This window comes from Ambystoma mexicanum, chromosome 10, assembly GCF_040938575.1.
Source record: "Ambystoma mexicanum isolate Mex_15411 chromosome 10, UKY_AmexF1_1, whole genome shotgun sequence".
NCBI lineage: Eukaryota > Metazoa > Chordata > Amphibia > Caudata > Ambystomatidae > Ambystoma > Ambystoma mexicanum.
This window is the reverse complement of record NC_090932.1, coordinates 364,017,230-364,039,821: the sequence shown is the minus strand read 5'-3', so window position 1 is coordinate 364,039,821 and position 22,592 is coordinate 364,017,230. Positions and strand designations below refer to the sequence as shown.

Here is a 22,592-nt window from a genome sequence, read left to right as displayed (position 1 = left end):
TGCACACCTCACCATGCACAACCCTTCAGCAGTCCTTTTCCAAGATTCTCTGCACTCTCCTTCTTCCTCCTTGTCCCCTGTCCTCTTTCTGCTCCTTTGACCTCACCTGAATAACCCACGTCTTCCTGTTTCCTGTGCCTTCTTTTATCATCCATCTTCCTCCTCCATTGCTCCCCCTCTCACCTTGGTTCCCCAGGCAAACCGCTGCCTTGCCTTTCCACAGTAGAGGTGTTAAATGTGAGCAAAAGCATAAAAGAGGACTTAAGGCTTACCCATATTTTCTCTGTGGGTCCGCTGACTTTAGTCTTTGGCAGCCTGCTGCAGTGAGAATCAATTACAATGTCTCCGTTCATGTTAGGGTTTTCTGGCGTGTGTGAAAGGCCGGCTTGCCAGTCGAACCACTCTGCAGCCCTGTTGCTGGTGGTGTATTGGCTTGTAGGTCAGGGAATTGCTGGAAAGCACTATGCATTCTTGTGGCGAGTCACATCTTAGTTAAAGTCTGGGTTGCGTGGGCCATTGGGATGGCCAGTTTAGCGTATGGTTTCTTTTGCAGTCTGCAACTCGCTCGCTGTTAACTCTCCCGCTCGGGCTGCACACTCGCTCTTCGAATGCCAGGTCTTCTGGGTACTGTAGTTTCTTTGGGGAATCAGAAACAGACTGGCCAACAGTGTGCAAAACAGGTATGGGGCAAGACAAGTTGGTACTGATATCAAACATGCAGGCACATGTAGAAGGGATAGGGACGGGTGCCCCCTCCACTCCCACACCAAGCCTCTGGGGCAGGACTGGCTGTGCCACAAATGCTACTAGGCATTCCATCCTAGGCTGAGATGGTTCAGAATCCCCTCATTATAGGATCAGGTCCCTGATACTGTCACACCGAGTAAGAGCCTAGTATCCATAATCAGCCGGTGAGAATCCCTATAACATGTATTACAAACTACTTGACATCCCAACCTTGACATCCAAACCTGCCTCAATACCAGTCCCCATTGCAAGTGTTCTTTGTGCACCTCATCCATATTCAATTGTTTTGCTTTAGTCACCCCGAGTGGGACAGGTATGCCCAGACATGGGTCCCGTGCCTGCTGGGCCTAGAGACCCAGGCTACTCCTCACTGATGAGTCCCAACAAGGCTGAAACATGTTTGAGGATGCTTGTGGTCTCATGCAGAAGGGATGTGACCTAGCAGTTTGGGCTGCACTTCCCCCTTGGGGGTGGGACCAAGCCTGATTTGCAAATGGTCCTTCCACTTTCTGTAATGGCTTTGCGAGCGAAGAACGATGGCCTGGAGGGTTACCCAGAGCAATGCCAGAGGTTAAGATTAATTCTAAACCTTCCAGCCATCATCTCTTTTGTTTTGCTTTATTCAACATCTGTGGGGCAGATATGCCCAGACGTGGGTCCCGTTCCTGCTGGGCCTAGAGACCCAAGCTACTCCTCACTGATGAGGCCCAACAAGGCTGAAACATGTTTGGGGATGGTTGTGGTCTCATGCAGAAGGAATGTGACTTAGCAGTTCAGGCTGGACTTCCCCTTTGAGGGTGGTGCCGAGTCTGATTTGCATATGGTCTTTCCCCTTTCTGTAATGGCTTGGCAGGCAACAAACAATGGTCTGGAGGGTTGCTCAGAGCAATGCCAGAGGTTAAGATTAATTCTAAACCTTCCAGCCATCACCTCTTTTGTTTTGCTTTATTCAACATGTGTGGGGCAGATATGCCCAGATGTGGGTTCCGTGCCTGCTGGGCCTAGAGACACCAGCTACTCCTCACTGATGAAGCCCAACAAGGCTGAAACATGTTTGGGGATGCTTGTGGTCTCGTACAGAAGGGATGTGACCTAGCAGTTTGTGATGGACTTCCCCTTTCGGGGTAAGACCAAGCATGATTTACATATGGTATTTCCCCTTTCTGTAATGGCTTGCCCAGCGATGAACAATGGTCTGGAGGGTTGCCTAGAGCAATGCCAGAGGTTAAGATTAATTCTAAACGTTCCAGCCATCACCTCTTTTGTTTAGCTTTAGTGGCCCCCAACTGGACAGCCGTTAAAAAGGATTCGATCAGACCATTTTCAACAGGACTGCTTATTAACAATGGACAAGCCTCTGCCAATAGCCACGACTCCCGTTTCCACTCACAAGGTGCTGTTGAAATGGAGAACTGGGAACAGGGATCCGGGTGAGAAGTACCTCCTAACTAAAGAATCCTGCCATTGGAAAAATCCTGCGATCAAACTGAATAACAAAATACTAAGCTGGAGCTCTTGTAAAAGTGCTGGAATTTGGAAAATTAAGGATATCTGCAAGGGAAGTACATTGGTAGATGTTGGTTTCTTGAAGTTCAAGCACAAGATGTGTGAATCTGAACACTTTACTTTGTTTGCTCCGATCTTCTCGCCCCTGAACACTGGCAAACAAGAAAGCTCAGCACTTCTTTGCATCTCCCACGCCTCCCCGTCTGTGCCTAAATGAGTTGCGCTCTCCTGCAGCAGCATCCCAACCTTCAGTCAGTGGGGGCCAGTCAATAGAGGTGGGAGGGCAAACTGTGTCCAACATAACGGGCCAAGACTGAGTACAGATATGTTGAAACATGGAGGAGATGAAAGTTGGCCTAACCTCCATGTCACTCTACAGAGGGTTGGGGGTTACCTTCCCTGTTTCCCTTGGAAGATGTGGAAAAGGAAGCTCTTAACACCTTTTGAGGGTTGGTTTCCAAGGAATCAAGCTGTGCTAGCTTACACATGTTCTGGAAATGTAGGAAAGGAACCTGCTATTGGTAGGATGCACATAAGAGGATTGCTTTGCATTCTGGGGTTATTCTCCCTTACACCACACCTTTTTTAGAATTTAAAAAATTGATGTAAAGAGTCTTTATTGTGGCTAAGACACAGAGGCACCACAGTGAGAAGACTGGATTTTCTAGGAAGGAGTCGTCTCATGACAATGGACTGATCTGCGACGTATTCAATGATCGATGAGCTGTAATCGATAGAGCATAATATAATTGAGTGGATGGGGGCCCACAACCCTCTGATCCGCCCCAGTGTTTGTCTTATCTTCATGATTTGTTGGAGAACTCGTGTATGGAACGTTTCTCGTGTAAGGAACGTAAGGAGCGGTTGGTCCCTTTATCTCCAATTGTCTCGTTGGACTGGTCCTCGTTCTTCAAACACCAGGGATTGTCCACTTTTCAATACTTCATAGCCTCCCCTGTCTATGGAACAGTCTATTGCTTTTCAAGCAATAGGTACAGTAAAGCACATGCACATTTACACGTTAAATAAACAATGTTTAATCAGTTATTTTGTCTGTCGGTTTTTATGTACTTTTCCCACATATATGTTGCCCATGAGGGTACTGTGACACCAACCCTTTGGACCCGAACTGGGCTATGGGTTAACCATACATAGGTGGTGCTTTTGGACCAAGGGATTACCCTGCATTTCCTTTTGCGTGTAAAGCTCTGGGGCCATTTAGAGCCCGATAGGTGGGTTATATTGCTACCCCCTTTTAGGGACCATGTGGAATAGTGCGGCAGAGAGCCAATGAACAGGTCTGTCCTGTGCTGGAATGAACTGGACAGGAGAGAATGCTGGAGAAAGAGAATGTTTAAATAGGAGAAAAGGCAGCAGAGAGCAGAGTGTGAAGAGCTCTCTGAGCGACCCTTGATGCTATCATGACTTCCGAAGCTGGACCGCGTATGTGGACCGCGTATGAAAGGTGCAGCGCATCATGAACCATGAGCTCCTGGCTGCTTGTTTTGAGCAGCCCAGGCACCCACGTGCCTTCAAGCATACCGGTGTACCTAAGAGCCAGGCAGGGCATGCCTAGAAGCTGGATGCTCCAGGCCACGTGTGGGGATGCGACCTGGGGGTGAATATCAGGGCTGCCCATGCCATGGCCGTGTGAGCAGGGCACCCACGGGACCAGGCAGGGTGGCCTCGAGGGCTGATGGCCCACCTTGGGGCCAGTCGAGATGGGCACAGAAGACTTCTGCTCCCAGTATGCTAGGAGTGGCCTGGGACATAAAAGAAGTGCCAGCAGTGTTGCCGGCCCAACAGAGGTCAGGTGGGCGAGCTGGTGAACAAAAAAAGCCCGGGAAGTCAGGATTAAGGGTGGAGCTGTTGCTAGCATGCTGGGAAGCATGAGAGTGTGTTGGCAAACGAGAGCAGCCCGGGGCCACATCCACGTGACCTGGGTGAAGATGTCAGTGCCTGCTCAGTGCCTGAAGGACATGGGCAGGCTCGCCCGTCATCGCCGTGAAGGAGAGGGCAGGTCCCACCCCAATGTTTCGATGAGGGGAGCGAAGTAAAGCGACCCAGCTTTGTGCAGTCAGTACACCCATGGCAAAGGGGTACTGCAAAGAGATAAAAGATATTCCTGGACTGCGGAGGTGCTTGTGAGTGGCACCTCACAAGAGCATCAGGCGTCACATGAAAAGAGCATGGGGCACCCCTAAAGTGCAAGGAGCACTGCCGTAGATGAAGCCAGCACCTGGGGTGCACCAGCCCCTTCGGAGCAACAGCAAGGGGCAGGTCCCGCCACCAGCAACAACAACATCATCAACCAAAGGAAACTGTGACTGGCCCTATAACAGGGGTCTACAACCTGCGGCTCTCCTGATGTTTTGGTATGCAATTCCCCATTGTCTCTCACCATTTACTATGCTAGCTAGGACTGATGGGAGTTCTAGTACAACACATCTGGGGAGCAAAAGGTTGCAGAGCCTTACCCTACAAGAACTGAAAGGCCATTGAGTGTGGCTGACTGCAGCAGCCACATCATTGTATTTAAATGGGTATATTTATTTGTGCAATTAATTAATATATTTACTTGCATATGTATATGCTTATTGGTATTTCTGTATCTTTGGGTGTAGGTAGGCTTATGGTAAAGTGGGGAGAATTTGGTTGGCACAAGGAGTGTGGGGGCAGACGCCCTGGTGTGGGAAGGGTGGATTAGATGTAGGCTTGCCAGAGGCCATCTTGGGAGAGGGGCCGCCCATCAAGGCTATCCTCTGGCCAGACATGTACGAGGCGTTTGTTCTGTCAGTTCACCCTGGTTCTCTCGATGACCCCTTTCAGGGAGGGTGGGTTGGCGCAGTAGGTCACTAGGAGGAGAGTCACACCCGGGCTGAGGTGAGGCAGGAGAACAAATGAGGAGTGTGTAGGAATGACATTCTTTTTGTAGTTTTTCAGTGTTATTGGTTACTCAGGAAAAAGAGATCCTCATTGGGGCCAGTAAAACTCCAACCTGGTGTCTGGTGTCATTATTGAAGTGTTATAAAGAATATGGTTAGAAACACTGGATGGATCTAGACCATCTTCTGTAATGTGGGATAGAGAGTAATATCTTCTCAAAGTTGCCGGTTGCCTAGTGTCCCTCCCATTGCCTCTGGTCTGTGTGGAGTGGTGAGTGGTCCCTCCCTGACCTGAGGTAGGAGTGTGCAAAAGCCACTGGGCAAGGGCAAATGAAACCAGGGCGGCATTGGAGGTACTGCTGAAGTGAGCTGGGCCTCAGACGGACCCCAAGAGGTATCAGGTAATAATATCACCATATATATGGTCGCCGTAAATAATACCGCCGCGAAAATGTCGTGGCGATATTATTTGGGTGACCATATATATGGTGACAGGGGCAAAAATATTGTTTATTAAAAAAAAAAAAATTGGGGGTTGCTAGGGTGTCCCCCGCATGTTCCATGCAATAATGTCGCCACAAAAAACGGCAATTTTCCAGCGATATTTTTGCATGGCGAGATTTTTGTGGCAACATTATTACATGGAAACCCCCAAGAGTGATGTGACAGTGACGTTCCATGACTTTGCTCTGATAGGCATTCCCGGGGAATGAAATTAGGGGAATTATGTAACCCCTGTAACAATAAGGGTCTGGCTAGGTGGGTGGTATTGCCCACCCCATGAGGGACTGTAGTTACACAGTGGTGAATAGCAAAGAATTTTATTTAGTTTGTGTACATTTTATTTTTGCTGGGACTTACCTTTTCTCTCCATCATGACTGACTCCGCCAATCAGCCTCTCCCAGGGGCCACCTAGAATGAAGGGTTAGACGGACAACGGACAGGTATCCCTGGACCAAGAATGGACTGGACAGGAGAGAATGTTGGGGAGAGAGAACTTAAAAAAACAACAGAAGGACAACTGTTGAGAAAAACTATTAGAAGCGTGTGGGACGTGGTGGAAATAGCTCTCTGGGTGGATGGAGGGGGGACTGGCATTGAGCAGCCCCCTGTTATAGGACAACTAGGTATAGACACACCAGAAAGGAAAAGTAAGAAACAAAGTGAAAAGAGATTCCTGTTGAGAAGGGAATGATGGTTTCTTCATCTTTTGATATACCTAACAATACATCTGATCCCACATATCAAGGAGCCAATGAGAAGAATCTAACACATGATCAATATCCAGAGGATTCATTTCCTTTGAGGTTTTTGATGATGAGCAAGTACAGCTACAGTGCATTTCCTTGGGCTTGCACACCTTTCCATCCATTGTTAGGACCATAACAGACTGATTAGGACTTGCTAAAGGGCATGTGAAAGAGCATGGATATAGCCTGTGAGTATTCTTTCTACCAATACATGTATTTCTTTACTGTAGATTTGTTGAGTTCTGCCTCAACACATAGTGCTATCGGAAAGGAATACTAGCAGCAGAACAGACCAGTTTACCATGGACACATGTCGCTTTTACTAAGTAGGGCTAGCTGCAGAGTTTGTAAGTCTGGACATTCCTTATAGTGGTTGAAGTAGGCATGTGGAAACCTTGTGGTAGGACGGATCCACAGAGGTGTATCGTTGTCCGAAAGGGAAGTTATGGGTGGTGATACTGTCTCTATGTGGACTGCTCGGCACAATATCGAAAACGTTTTAGTTAAACATTGAAGATGTAACTGAAGGAGAGTAACTATATTCCCATCTACCCTTCTCTCTTTCTTTTTCCTCCCCTGCCTCCAACTTGCTAAATCTGTGTTTGTTTATGTAGATGACCCTTAGGTCCTTACCATGGAAGTGATGTGTTGTTTCATGATATAACAATTTTTTTCTATTTTGTTTGAGTGTACTTTTTTATCTATGTAGAAAAGTCATATTTTCGTATATCTTTTATCCATGTAATATTTTTCTTTTCTTTTTTCTTAATTATCTTTTCTTGTGAAAGGTTTCCACTTGTTTGTTTGTGGCAACCAAAACACAACAACCAAAAAAAAAATAAGTTCTGGTTTGTGTGCAGAGGCGTCACACAGAAAGACCAGCCATCTCCCTTGGGTTGCCTCCACACTAGCCCAGGCATTCCTCCTAAACCCTGTTAGTACTAGCGCTCTGCGACCCCTACTTCTGTGGGTCTCCTGAGTCATTGGCTAGCTTACCCACCAGGGACCTTCTAACTCTCGCTCTCCTAGCCCTGCCTAGTGTTCTGTGGGGAGTTAGGGAGCAGTTCCGTACACTCGCTCCATTGTAATAACTCACCACTCATGCATTGTCTCACTTTGCCATTTCTACTTGGTTTTCCTCCTGCATTCGCCTCTCTCCCTCCGATGTGTTACTCTGCCTTCCTATCTCCACTCTTAGATGTTAACCTTCCTCCTCCTATTGATTCCCTCCTTTCTCAGCTCCACCACTCGCTACTACTACTTCTTCCTTCTAACCCACTACTACTCCACTCGCTACTACTGCTCTCCTCTCGCCCACTGCTGTATTGTCTCTTCTCCTCTACTACGACTTCTCTTCTTCACCACTACTACATCTTTGCTACAACTACCACTTCTCTGTTATGTTGCTATGGCCTCACCACTTGTACCACTACCATTTTACTACATCTTCTACTTCTCCTCTTAACACCACTACTTCCTTCTACTGCTATTGCTACTATCCTTCTGCCACTACCTCTCCCTTCCCCTACCACTGCTTCCTCTCTCTCCCTACAACCACTCAATACCTTCCATTACTACTGCTCACTGTTACTACCTCTCCTCGTCCAACTACGACCCACCATTGATTACCATTTCATCGCTCCCTTCTTGCACTCATGCCCTACCACTTCACATTACCCCTCTCTCCACTCACCTTCACACAACTTCTCCCTGTCATCCTTCTGGTCTCTTGGTCTTCCACCTCTGGCCTCACCATTCTAACCCACAGTGAACCCTTCTTGAATGTCCCTACCCCTCTGCTGATTGGTTCTCTTTCCTTGTCCAATTCTCTTACCTTAACCTAGAGGGGTATGTGCGGGGAGGGCTGGAAAACTTTTGAAAAGTCTTACGCCCACCGCCTTTCTCAATGTGGTTTGCCTTGTTTATGACATGGGAAGGTATACAGTCATTATTGCACTCTTGTAGGACTTTTCCAATATTATATGTCTCTGCTGGTTTAGTGGGGCATTTCCTGCTGCGCTGTTCTCTGTGATGCCAAGTTGGCTCATGGTACCTCCCGCCGCGTGCTAGCGCTGCCTTCTTCCAACTCTCTGCTGAGTGCCCAGCGTCCCTCTGGCTGTCTCCTGCCTCCAGCCGCTCCAAGCGGACCGGGCTGCACAACCTCTTGTCTCCTCCGGCAGCTCGTTGCAGAACCAGCTCCGGACACGATTCCTTCCCACCAGGTAAGGAGGGCTTGGGAAGGGGGTCTGCAACCAGGCGCCCTGAAAGGCAGTACGCATCGAGGTTCACCGTCTCTCGCAAGACCGGGCAGTGGTCATAGGACTTTGACTAACAAATAGCAGCGAAGCCTGTTTAGAGAAAGAAGTCGAGAGTTGAGATGACAATGGTGCTCATTATATGTTTTGTGGGTTTGTCCTGGGATTACTAGCAGTAATGACTGTTGCAGCTGTGTTCATCCCAGGAATCTGCCTCATTTTGGGAATATTGATGATGCAGTGGGAATGGATGCACATTTCCAGAAATATCACATCCTATATGTCAGAAAATATTTTCATAGAATTCCTAACATTGCTTTAATCCATTGCATTACCATTACAAGCACTGACATTGATTGTGTTCAGTAGTGTATAGTACATCTGCTGTTCAATGTTAAAATATTGTAGAGAAGTCTAATCGTTTACCCTTCCCTGCATTATTTTGGCTCACATTAACAGCCAGTGTGAAGGAGCGTTCCATTCAATACTGGGTGAATCTATTTGGGCAATCTTCAAATAATAATGATCTGTTATTATGGCATTTTCACCAAAATCCTTTAACATGGAACATTTCAAATGCAATTGTTATTACTCAGTCAACATTTTTACTCATTTAATGACCTTGAAAGGATAAAAGGCTGAGTTGTGTCTGCTGCAATTTGACCCAGCGACCTGCAGATCAAACAGGTAGACGTTAGTGGTGAACCTGTGGAGCTATCTTCCCAATAATCACTTAACATGTGTTTGACTTTCCACCGAATAAGCCAGATCAAACTTTCTAAGAATTGCTTTCCGGAAGTGCAGAGGAAAAGGGGTTCATGTGAGTTGGAGTTGATGCTCTGTAAGTAGTAGGTGTGGTCGGAGATCATGATCAGTGATGTAGGCAGAAGATGGAGTTTTGATTGCTGATTGCTTTGAAAGGGTTAATAGATCGGGAAGGATCTTTACTTTTGAGTGTTTTAGGGAAAGGAAGAACATAGAAATAGGATTGAGTTTAGGCGAGGTGGAAAATTGAAATAGGACAGTGTAGTGAATATTTTTGTAAATCAAGGAATTTGTTGGAGATAGGCAATAACCATTCACCAGATGTAACTAAGCGTGTCATCTTTTTTCACCAGTTGGAAAGAGAGAATCCAAGTGGCTATCTTGCGTGTCGTACACGCACATGACATTTGTTGCCAGTGACTATTCGAAAGGAGAACGCCCCAGGGTTGCTCGAAGGCAGGAGATTACATTCATAAAACTGTTATTTAAGTCTGTAAATACAAGCCCTCTGGTTGTGTTTGAGGATGAACAAGTTTGGTTGTGACTTGGGAGTGCAGGCAGTCTTGCACACCTCATCCTCATTTTTGGGGTTCGGTCGACCTGCTGATGATGCACAGGTTTGCACAGTCTTCCTTGAATATGTGCCGGTCGTCCGTCTGGCCCATCTTATTAGCAATATGTTGATTACGAGCCTAGACGCATCCAACATTACGGTCCCACCTGATCCCCTCCTTGCCACCTAATGTTCATGAGGAATTGGAATGTGAAACATGCGATGTGCATGCCAGTAAAAAAAACTCCATTTCACAGCTGTGCTGAAGGGCCCATGCTTAATGCACAGTTTTTGAGCACTTCATACATCACTGGAATGTCGATTGGCGCCATCTTGGAAGGGTGCAGTGCAGTTTACATCACAAACAGTATAATATCAATTATCAACTGAATTAGAGCTTACATTGGCCTTGGGAGGAAAAGACAATCACAGTTGACTGTGCTGAGATTGGAAACAGTGTCACCAACGATTACACACAGATTGCGGAAGTGGAGATAATTTACTTGCTCCTTGACTAAAAAATACCACGAGATGGGTGCTGGAGAACGAAGGAAAGATGAAAGTTCATTGAGCACTAATTTGGTTGATCTGACAAAGATGGTACATGCAATGGCAGGAGAAGGCTTAAATCGTCCTGATATGATGTGCTAAAGAGTCGCATTTCACCACCCCTTTGATCCAGTCACACCGGTATGCTCATTACGCATTACCCACGCAAAAAATGGCAACGTGAAAACATGGAAACAAACGACGGACAATGCATTCATGGTACATGTATATTTTTAGTGGCGAGTGAAATACTGTTCACAATTTAAAGACACATTTTCTATTTTACATTTGAAGAAGTACAGCATCATGGTCTGTTCAACATATTATTTACACCTTACAATGCCGGGCGCTGCTGCTAGCATATGCACGCGCCGTCATAAATACATGTACAGGTTTATACATAAAGATATCTATTTACATTCTGTACATTAGGGCAAGACGTGTGCATTGTTCGGATTTTCTCCACCGAAGTCAGGGATCCTCTCTCCGTCTGAAGCTGTGCGAAAAGTCTCTGTACAGTCTTACGATTGCAGATAACACATTTGTTTGCAGTGCCGAAAACGGTGAAGCGCAAGTGAAGGACTTGGCAATGGCAGCAGGCTATGCTTCTCATTTTCCAAAACATTTCTGCCTGAATTCTGGGCTTTTGCCCATCTTACAGTCTCAGCCGTAAAATCACGCGGCGTGAACGGAGCCTGCGACCGCGGTTCCTCTCCGGGGGGATTTTGACCATTTACTGCTCTGAGGCGTAAACAAGCACGGAAATATAGGTGTTTGCCGGGTTCCGGGGCCTTTTACCATCACAGCCAGAAGATGTGCTGGTTGGCATCCACCGTGTATGTGCATGGCGGACGCCATTGACAATAGATATGGATTCTGCACGCTCAGGCAAAAATCTAATGGGATTGAAGCCTTTCCAGCCGTATCAAAGTTAGATAAGGGCAGAGATGCTTTTGGGTTGCCTTGCCACAGCGGGAGAGGACTGGAGCGTATTTCCCACTCTGTGCCCCTCTCTATCGAGGGAATCTTGAGAAAAATGGCACGAATCAGAAAATAAATATGCAGGGAGCTTATCTCCATGTGTACATTGATTGACCATCAACACGATAGAGTGACATTGGCTGTAGAGGAATAAGTGGATTTCTCGATAGGCCAGTAGTGCTGGGGTCAGAGTAGATCTGATGTTGGGCATTCATTTGTCTGATGTGTGACTGGCTCTAATGCAGTTCGACCAACCGTACAGAAGCACCAGCCTGTCCATTTGACTGGCTCGATCTCATCAATAGCAACATTTCGGTGTTTGATCCTTTACTGGTAACCCCTAAAACAAGTGACTAGTGTTGCCTTGCCACGGACAGGCCCTGGGTGTGGGAGCCGAGGGGAACATATGCCAAGACGATCATGCGTCAAAGGACTAAACCACATACTGAAGAAGCTGGAGCCACCTCACCAGGCCAAGGGGGGATACTCTGGGTGGAGAGCCACACACCCTGGTCTAAAGAAATACAAACACGTGACTACCATGATCCGAGCACACCAATGCGCAGAGATCTGAGAATTCCAGGGCTGTGTTGGAGGCCACCTGAAATGGGTTTGTTTTTAGGTTTTGAAAGAAATGGAAATTGAATTTTGTAGTTATAGCTTTTGCTTTGGCACCACCAATACCAGAACCTTTAAACATCCTCCAGAATTTCAGAAATACAGCCTCGAAATTGCAAAACTCACCAAGCAGGTCCTTTGTCAAAATATTCTGAAGGAAAACCCAAGGGACATTTGATGTTCTTGGCAATCGCCGTGGCACAGAGCATTTGTTTCACCCTCTTTCTTTGGATGGAGTTACTCACTCTGTCGGAACATATTTTTAAACCAGCTGTGAGCACAAAGGGCTCGGGCACTGAATGTCTCTAAATTCTATATGTGTGTGTGTCATACTTTTTCACTTAAGCACAATTGCCCTAATATCCATGATTGTCTTGATCACCATGTTACTTTCGTCTCCCTGCAAAATGCTGACATCAGTCCCAGTGTGGTGTAAGGGTTTAGGGCGGCAGATACGTGTGTGGTGTTGAGTGCTGCAGTTGTCTTTCCTAATGAGAACATAAGTGCTCAGTTTATCATTTACGGAGCGTGGGGTATGGGTCCAAGAATTGCACACACGCATCTCCACATCAACTCTTTTTTGATGTGTATTTTTTTCTAAAAAATGTGACCTCTCGCAAGGGGTAAAGCACATCCCCTCTCATGTGTAACCAATTGAGAAACCACCGTCGGCTTCAATTCAAATAAGCATGACAAACTTAAAAGTTGACAGACCCACTCTCCAGATGTGAACTAATGACCAACTGAATCACTTCGGACCTTTACATTAAAAATGTATCCACCGGTTAATGTCTTATTTTGAAATATGGCGCCTGGAAAGTGCAGCGTTGAAGGCTATCCACCTAATCCAGCATGCATCAGACTTTCTGGTAGCATGCCCAAGTTGTGGGAAGGGGAGGTAGGGCCCAGGGAGACCAGGCATTTAACATGTTGATCCAGTTGGAAGATTGCTTAATGGTTCCCAGGGAGGTTTGGCATCCCCAGCAAACAACTGGCCCATGTCCAGCGAGCATGAGGTGTGAGTATGAGTCGAGGAATGTCGGTGCAATGGGTCTTTTAGGTTTCAGAAACAGCAGCATCATGAACAGACCAGCTCTTTTTTGTACTTACTCGCGCATAGAGTTTTAAGGCACTACAGGGGTATTTCAAGGATTCTGACCGGCTTATGCCTCTGAAAAGCCAATAGGTCTGAGGCATACAGTCACTAAAGAACCACAGAAAAAGTGGACGATTGTCCAGAAGGATGGTAGCCCTGAAATGCAGCTAGGGCCTGGTATGCGTCAGACGTGTTAGGGAATTTGCCGCTGTCCTACCAACTTTTCAGATGTACTTGATCATCAGGAAAGTGACCACCATCCCAATAATCCACTCGGCCTCTGACCTCCAAGGCCACGAGATTTTGTTTGCAAAGTGTTATAATGTATAAAAGGTCAGTTACATACTCGCTGCATAAATCCCAGATCTGTTTGGCCAGTCATTTCTATCTCACACAACAGTTTGAGAAGCTGAATTTGCGCGTCAAAGGACCCGTAAGGTTGACTGTTGCTTTCTAGCTTGCTCAGTTAATTTGATTGGTTCCTTTCCCTTTTGCTTTGTGAAACAACCTCCTTAGGTGGCAGTTGCTTGCCATGCAAAATAGACAATTTGGCTAATTGATATTCATCAGGTGGGTCAGCCCGTTTCGGTGGCTGACTACCATATCCAGCTATCAATTTCACTACTGAGTTCTTTCTACCCAAATTAGACATTTTCATTGGCCCATGGCTTACTAGATGAATTTGTCAGTCTGGTGGACTACGTACATCTACTACCTCTTACCAGCACTTTCTTTGTGTTGTTTACTCCAGTGGTGGCACTTTTTAACTGCTCTGTGGTACGCATCCTCGTTCCCAGAAATGAGGAAAAGGTTGCTTTTTTAAGGTGTAAAACATGCAGGTCTGCCTCCTTGAAATCCTAACAAAAGAGTGTTTTATTTTTGTATTTTTTTAGCACTAACGAGGGATTTGAGGTAACAAAGCACAGCTATGGTAAAAGCCCCAGGTCCTTTTCTTTGATGTCTTATCGTTTATTATTGGGTTGCAGCAGACACGTGTAAATTGTGGAGTGCTAATGATCCCTTTCCCTGACAAGTCACAGTTCACTGGGAAGGGGTCAGAAGCATTCCAAATCCCCTCATTCTGCCTGTTCTCCACAGTAAATGGCTTCATGACATAAGCCCGAAACAGTGCTATGCATGCACACTTGCACATTTTATTCAGAAAGTGCTTGTGCAAAACAATTCTGTGATGTGAAGACAAGTAGGGCAACACACAGAGATGTCTGGTTGTCTTGTGCAGGTAAGACATTTTCAAGCATCAGGGTGTTGTAATTGTTTGCGCACTCCTTGATTTCGAGAACGAGGGGTGATTTTGAAAAGAAGGAAAGGGGGTGTTTTACAATATGGGCGACGAGCATGGGTACAACTTTAAACTGAGAGGGCCACTACCAGGGTTGTTTTATGTATGTACCTTCAATTAAATAATGCTGCTGGTTGATTGTGGGCAGGGGTGTTGCTAGGTCTGGAAAAGGTCCGGGGCTACACTAATGTCGGGACTCTCGGAACTCTGGGCTTCTATCCGGGGCTACAACCAAAAGACCCAGGGCTTTAGCCCCCTTAATGCCTCTGATTGTGGGGATGTGTATGCTTCTTTCTGCTCTGGCAGGATATCGTTTGTAGTTTAGCCCTGCCAAAGGCACAAGGTTTTCTCCCAGGGTTATGTCATGCTTCCCAAAGCAGATTCTGCCAACACTGACTGACCATTGTGCATCTCCAGTAAATGTAGACTTTTGGCCACATGGCTTTTCACCTCCGGAATTCACTCTTATCATGAACCACATGGACTTCAACCTTAACCCCACAATTGCTCCAGATAAAGAAAGTCACACAATGTAAGAGTTACATTGGCAACACCCAGGCCTGCCAGAGAGACCGTCATTTTGATCCGTGGGTGGAAGAGTGGCACTTTCTAAAATCCACTCTTAGTGCTCCCTAGAAACCTTCAGAAAATGTCTCTACCGAATACTGAAGGCTAGTTTCCGAAACTTTCCATCGATAAATGATCATAATTATTTGTCTTTCCCTGACTCCGGCCAAGGAGAAGCAGGGAGTTGCCCTAAAAAGTGCCAACCAGATGAATGACCCAAAGAAGTCTGTAAAATGTGTCCTGAATTGCATAGGATAATCTGCAAAATGGGTTTGCCTCTCTATCAACCCACATCCTCTATGCTCTACTATACGCTGCTTTTGATTCCCTTGTTATTTATTTAAAGGTTTTCCTGGCCACCTCTAGTGTTTACATATAAACCACTGCATACTTTAGCCCCATAAGACTTTTGCCTTCAGCTCAGCTCTATTACAACACAAGACCAAAAATGGCATCTACTCTGAAAAAGAACATGAAAAGGAAATGTGATTTCTGTATCTATCTGGAAAAATATATTCCTCCCTGAAATACTGAAAAGCCATCACAAAATGGCCACTGCTGCCACGTACAGTGGCGGATACAGCAAACATATGGATACCGTCTTTGAAGAAGCACTTCTCCTTTTTGGCCAGATGCTGTCTCAGAGGCTAACTCATCCACACGGAACTTTCTCAAACTGGCTGCCACTGAAAAGCTGTAAGGGCTGGGGCTGAGTCAGTCACACATGCACATGCCAGTCCCCCATGCGGCTTCACTTCCTTTACCAACTGTGTGTGTTGTCATAGGCCTCCCTGCAATTTGCTTAACAAAATCTTCCAAGAACACTAGACTGAGTTTGTCTCCTGATAATTAAAAGGTCTATCCAGCATTACAAGAGATGACCTTCATGACACAGTAACACTTAATAAGGCACCAAAGGGGTCCAGAGAGAGAGACAAAAAAAGCCCTACGCGCAATTGGTAGATTTTCCAACAGGCCGGAATCTATGAAAGCAGGTTGGGAAGTGACAGAGGCAGCCTGACAGGTGACTGACTCTACCCCACCCCAACCAGGCTTTCATTGTTCACGTAATTTTTAGGTTCTTAAGACTACCACGAAGTCTACCAATTTGCTGATATGCCTGTATGCCTTGACATTCTCATGGAGACAAAAAAACAAATGCCTCAGATATTGCATGTAATACAACTCTTTAAATCTCCCTTTTCTAATGTCCCTGTGATTACAACAATAATTCAGGGCGCTGGCACCCCTTTGAAGCGCTTCCTAATGTCGAGCTGGAGTTGCGGCACACTACTAACAGCTGCAAAGTCTGGAATTGGGAAAGTGCTGCTTCCTGGTTGGTGAGGTCTGCCCAATCAAGAGTCTGTGCCCACGGATGTGTCAAGGCATAGCTGCCAGCGGAGCCTTGCCCAGATTTAGATATTCCAGGCCTTCTGAACTAGTGAACCGGGATCTCGTCTACTCTGTAGCCTAAAACTTAAATGGAATTTTAAAAAAGAAACAAAAAAGTATCACCCATCTGAATGGATAAGTCAAATAGATTGCCTCTTGGATCTTGAGAGGCAGGTGCTAGTATCTGGCGACAGAGCTAGCGTACTCAATATTCTGAAGGCTGGGCCTGCCGGAGCGCTGGTGTGGATGGGTCGGATTTAGGACAACACACAGCCTACTTATATGAACAGCAACTGCTGATGTTGGTGGCTGGACCACCAGTGTGGTGGCCCGCAGCCTTTCAGCCAGTATTGTCAGAGAGACAATGTCTATATTGGGACTCGGGAGGATAGCTCAGGGGCAACGTGCTTGCCTGGGAAGCAAGACGTCACAGAGCACAACATGTTCGATCCCGTGTCCGCGCTTAGAAACCTCTGGGTATTAAGCGCGTTATGAATAACCTTTCATATCATACGTAGAAACAGTACCTGCTGGATCCATCAAACTTCCCACTGGACGCTACAGAGGTCTGATAGGGGACAGGTCTTGGTTTTGCAAGGATACAAGGGTTGGCACTAGCCGTATTTAATTGGGTACAGTCAGTCGGTCTTTCAGTGCCAAGCAGGAAAGGCTAAAATTCCTGGTGTCCTCCCTTACATCTTAATTTGATTCAGAGGCTCGTCCGCGTGCACTAGAATGTTTCCGAGGGTGCCGGGGTTCTATTCTGCAGCGCAGAACGTGAACAGCGTGGAGGCTTGTTGGGGCAAACATGAGATTTGACACTTCTGACTATTTGATCTGTTATGTTAAGAGTTCTTTATACTGGGGCTTGTCCCCTTCGTAGTGGTCTCACTGTGTCGCAGCTTGTTCGGAAAGTGGTGTGTTGTGCCCACGAAAATGGCATATCGAGCTTAGGCTTAGCCTGTGGGGGAATGCAAAAAGGCATGGAGGAGAGGAATGGCGAAGGCGAGCACACCCAAACAAACAGGAAAGATTTGCAAAGATAAGAGATGGGATGAATGCAGGTTTGAAGTGTGTGATTAGATGCCTCTGGGCGACTGCCACCCCCGCCACGCCTCCCCGGGGCAATCTTTCAAGGGCTCCACCGAGCTGGCGTAGTGGGAGAAGGCGTGGCAAGTGCCCTTTTGTTATTCACTGCGCCCACATCAGCACCATATTGAGATGATTACCTCCCTGCTTTGGCACAGCGAGGTGGTTTTCATTAGAATAGGGCGCTCATGCTACTGATGAACACCCTGCTCAGCCGTCCCGAGAGGATAGCTCAGCGGCAACGTGCCCGTCTTGGAAACAAGACGACACGGAGCAACACAGGTTCGATCCCGGGTCAGCGCTTAGAAACCTCTGAGTATTAAGCGTGTTATAAATAACCTATCATATCATATAATAAGGCCGGCAATGCCTGAAGCCTCACTGAAGAGTGATAAAAGCCTATCACTCATTGGGGAAAGGGCTAACGTACACCGCCACCAAAAGCAGGCGCCTCAGCCATGAAGCCAGCTTCTTGTTATATAAAGGAGTTCTGAAATGTGTTAGTAAGCGGTTGCATGATGGGATTGCATTGTGCACCGGCATCTACAATGCTTGACAGGGAACCAGGTCTCGAGGAATGCTTTCTTTGCACTCTGTCTCGCGAGTGCAAGGGAGTATGTTTTTGGACCCATGTTAGGAGAGATTCCGTTTTTGACAGTCAACAGATCATGTTCCGGAGCATAAACAGAATTCTGGTGCCAAAGGAAGTGTTTTCTTAAGACCTGCTCATTTCCTTTTCTATGTCTAGCTCACACACCCCCCCTTCCCGGCAACTCAGGTTAAATGGAAGGTCCCTGTGCAACCGATACGCTACAAGTAGCAAAACCAAGGCCTTAGAATTGGTGAAAGCCGGCGTGGCTACATCATCTAGTCTTGCTTTGATAAAGTTCAAGAGAGCTACAATTTGTATTATTTGTAATTAGGACATGAAAGTCATTATTGACAACCTCTAAAACAATACGAATGCTCGCAATGCAGTCCGTAATCCCTGTTATTGACCTTATTCCAAACATTCTGACTTCAGTAGCTGCACACACTATTTCATTGCATTTCACCACTGAGCAGCAATAGCCTTATAGACTTTGGAAGAGTGCATTATTGCTTGGCTTTAATACCCTTTCCCAATGTATTGCCATCTGAGAAACCTGGGGGCAGGCGTTATCCTGTGATAATGATGCTTCCCCCAGCCTATAATCCTTCATGAGCTGCTTTTGGTTATCTTGAGGCCGTGGAATGGGGATTCTGGTCTATGTGTTGGCATTTTCTTTTTACTTGGCTGTTTACTTCGGATGGGGATGTTAGACATTCCGCCAAAGCATTTTGTAAGTGTCTCGGGCGATGTGAAAAACATTTTTGACTAATGTGGAGTGCCTGAAGATTTTTTTAGCCTAACTAATAAACGTAACCAAAACCTTGGCATTCCTCTGGAGCCGAGCGACAGGGCACATTTGGACGGATGCTTTTTACAGAACAATGTCTTGAGTGACTGATCTCTTGGAGGCTGCAGCTATGCACGCGTTCTGGGAAGGTTGTCAGGTTTTCAGTTGTGTGTTATTGCCAGGGTGCTCTTTTAGAGCCACGCGTGGTGTGCTGGAATGATGCAGTGGGACGAGCCATCTCATCTGGAATTTCGCTCATCTGGTATTTTGGGAGGGGGCGGGTGGATCTGTTGATACTGAGAAGTTCTGGAACAAGATGAGGGAAGAGTGGAAGGAACAGCTGCTGGGCGGGAACCCGGCCAGGTGTGGAAGCACACTCTGTACAATAGCTGATGCGGGCTCATTCGTGTGGTCTATAGGGGAACCGCGTGAAGCCGGGGCCCCCGGCGTTTCCGGAGATCTCTCAAATGCATGACACGTCGCTGACTCTGCCCAAGACCTAGTGGTCCGTGGGAGGCACCGGCTTGTCAGGGGAATATCCAAAATTCCATTTCTCTGCTCATGCTTTCCTGCAGGAATAGTTTGCATGTCAGAGATAAATGTTATTAGTTCTTTTCAAAGCACCTGAAGGAAACAGAATGGAACAGCATATGATAGGAAGTTAGGGAATGCGCCCAGCATGGACTGGACAGTAGTGGCGGGACGTGATGTGTCGGGTGCAGCGGGGCGATCCAGGTTCAGGATGGCCTCCTGCACAACTGACCACGGCTATCACAGTGCAGAAGCAAACTCATGAACGTGGTGGCAACGTGGCTTGGTCAGTAGTGGCGGGACATGATGTGTCAGGTGCCACTGCGCGATCCAGGTTCAGGATGTCCTCCTGCACAACTGACCACGGCTATCACAGTGCAGAAGCAAACTCATGAACGTGGTGGCAACGTGGCTTGGCCAGTAGTGGCGGGACGTGATGTGTCAGGTGCCGCGGGGCGATCCAGGTTCAGGATGGCCTCCTGCACAACTGACCACGGCTATCACAGTGCAGAAGCAAACTCATGAACGTGGTGGCAATGTGGCTTGGCCAGTAGTGGCGGGACGTGATGTGTCAGGTGCCGCAGGGCGATCCAGGTTCAGGATGGCCTCCTGCACAACTGACCACGGCTATCACACTGCAGAAGCAAACCCATGAACGTGGTGGCAACGGTATCTGCAGAAATGATCGAATAGAAAAATACCCAATGAGAAATTATAACATTTTTTGCGTCAAATTCGTTAGGTATTTTTGTTCATTTTTATTACAAATAGATGTGGGGTGGGGTTAGGGGATAGGCTAAAGGTAGGAGGAAGTGGAGTGTCTCTCCTGCATTATTAAAAGAAGATCTCACCAGTCGGTGATTGCTCCACTCAACTCTAATAATCCCCCTTTGGAGGTACCCGCTCCCTCGCTGCCTCTACCCAGCAGAGCTCCTCAACTACTCCTGCACCCACGTGTGACCCCGTTGGGGCCTCCCCTATGTACAGTGTTGCGTTGTTCCCAGCTAGGGTAGTGCTTTAAAAATCATCCCAAAAATGTCATACTTTTTGGCAGATGTTGAACAATCTCCTATAAATTGAAGTTCTAACAGTTCAACAAAATCAAGCAAATTGTAAAACATTTTTAAAAAGTAAGAGCTATGTAGGTTCCACTCGAAATGCCAGTTTGGGTTTGACCTGTTCTATCATGAGATGGATAACAACATTGATGTGTGTTGCTGTTGTGTGGAGGGAATTAAGGTTTATGATCATGCATGAATTTGATGTGTTTAGTTCTGTCATACACCGTGGCCACCTCAGAGTCCAGGATTCTTTATCTGATAGGCTGGCGTACTTAAAAAGCTGGTTGGTTTGGTAGAAAAGCAGTTGAGGCTTTCGAGAGTCATTGAGATGTCGGCCTCACCGGCGAGCTGCTGGTCGCAGGTGGGCCCAATGAAAAGTCAGGTCACGCGTCAATCTTACATCTGACAGTTTGGCGAGGTGTGCAAAGTCATGCTTGTTTTATCTCCGAACCACTGGTAGGGTTAAGGCAGAGGCATTCACACGCCACTAACCACTCAAAAGGCAGCATTTTCCAAAGGTTCTAGTCTCACAAAATGTTTACATTATGACGTAATTGTAATCCACTCGAAGGGGCACAGGCAAATTACAATTGTGCCTTGGGCGTCTACGAGATTACTAACTTCAAAGGAACTTGTGTTTTTGGATACGATTGGTGCCAACCCTTTTCTTTGATCTGATAACTTGCCAGTCACGTATGGTGGGCTTGAGGCATGCATCTTCCTATATATGATGGGTAGGGCTGCATAGGTGCACCTGCAGGCACAGAACAGACCAACCTGAGCTCAGTTTTACGCTTTGGGGCAACCTCCTGATGCCACTTCACAAAATGTTTGCCAAGATTTGCCTCGTTCCAAAACTGGCCCCGCTCTGAGAAGGGCACCTGTCCTCATCCCCACAACTTTTACTTTTACACATCACAGAACCCTGCGGACCACTGCTATCACATAATATGAACACTAATGAGTGCCACCAGTCTATAAGCCTTCATTATTTGCTTTTGGTTAACTTGAGGGGGCTGAAGGGGGGATCTGGTCTATGTGTTGACATTTTCTTTTTACTTGGCTGTTTACTTCGGGTAGGGATATAAGATATTCCTCCAAAGGATTTTGTGAGTGTCTCAGTCGATGTGAAAAACATTTTCGAGAAATGTGTGTTGTGCCCGAAGCCCGAAAGGATTTTTTTAGTCTAACTAATAAACGTGACCAAAACCTTGGCATTCCTCTGGAGCCGAGCGACAGGGCACATTTTGATAGATGGTTTTTACAGAGCAATTTCTTCAATGACTGATCTCTTCAAGGCTGTAACTATACACACGTTCTGGGAAGGTTGTCAGATTTTCAGATGTGTGTTATTGCCAGGGGTGCTTTTTTAGAGTCACACGCGGTGCCATAAAGTGACATGTCTCTCGGTGCTTACCACTGTTATACTAACCAGCTCCATGCTTCCCATGTTATCAACATTGACAAGATGGCTGGCCGAGTCGGCATTTCTGGAAACAAAATGGATGACCTGCAGATTACACAGATCTGTGACAGCTGCATAGCGCACCGTGCTATTTTACCAACAGAAGTTACACCGAAAGTGACCGTTCCATGCATTAAATGAAATGGAATATTTCCAATATCTTTCTACGACGGCGTCATCGGTTCCACTATTTTATCGAGGATCAGAAATAGAAAGGGGGCTGCATTTGATTCTACCTGAACAATATGAAAATAAACATGTATTTTTTTTTTTACATTTTGCCATTCATATTTAACACTGTTAAAAAAATAATAGACTCCGGTTTCTTATGTACAGCGTCCTCTATAAAATGTAGGACTTGTGTCGCAGGGAGGGGAGGAGCTTGTGGGAGTGTGCGTTTTCAGAATACCTGAGCAGTCTTTGAACATGGGGGTATAGTTCCCATGCTAGGGGTAACTTAATTAGTCGGTCCAAGAGAGGCCACGTGCGTTGCACCAGCAGTCGGTGTGCTCTGAAATAAAACAGAGAGAAAAAGAAAGAAAGAACAGAATTAGACTTGTCAGAGGGAAATTCAGATGTAATCTTATAATAGACAAGTTACA

General features: G+C 46.5%; 1 protein-coding gene across 2 annotated transcripts in view; it reads right to left on the bottom strand.

Annotated features, from left to right (window-relative positions):
* Positions 1-10,724: 10,724 nt before the first annotated feature.
* Positions 10,725-22,592, bottom strand: part of ADRB3 (adrenoceptor beta 3) — a 133,141-nt gene continuing 121,273 nt past the window's right edge. The window contains exon 3 of one of the 2 annotated variants that reach the window (XM_069617950.1): positions 10,725-22,501. The gene's annotated coding sequence lies outside the window, so the exon portion shown is untranslated. The remainder of the gene's footprint in view (positions 22,502-22,592) is intronic. The other variant, XR_011276006.1, reaches the window with a different exon arrangement.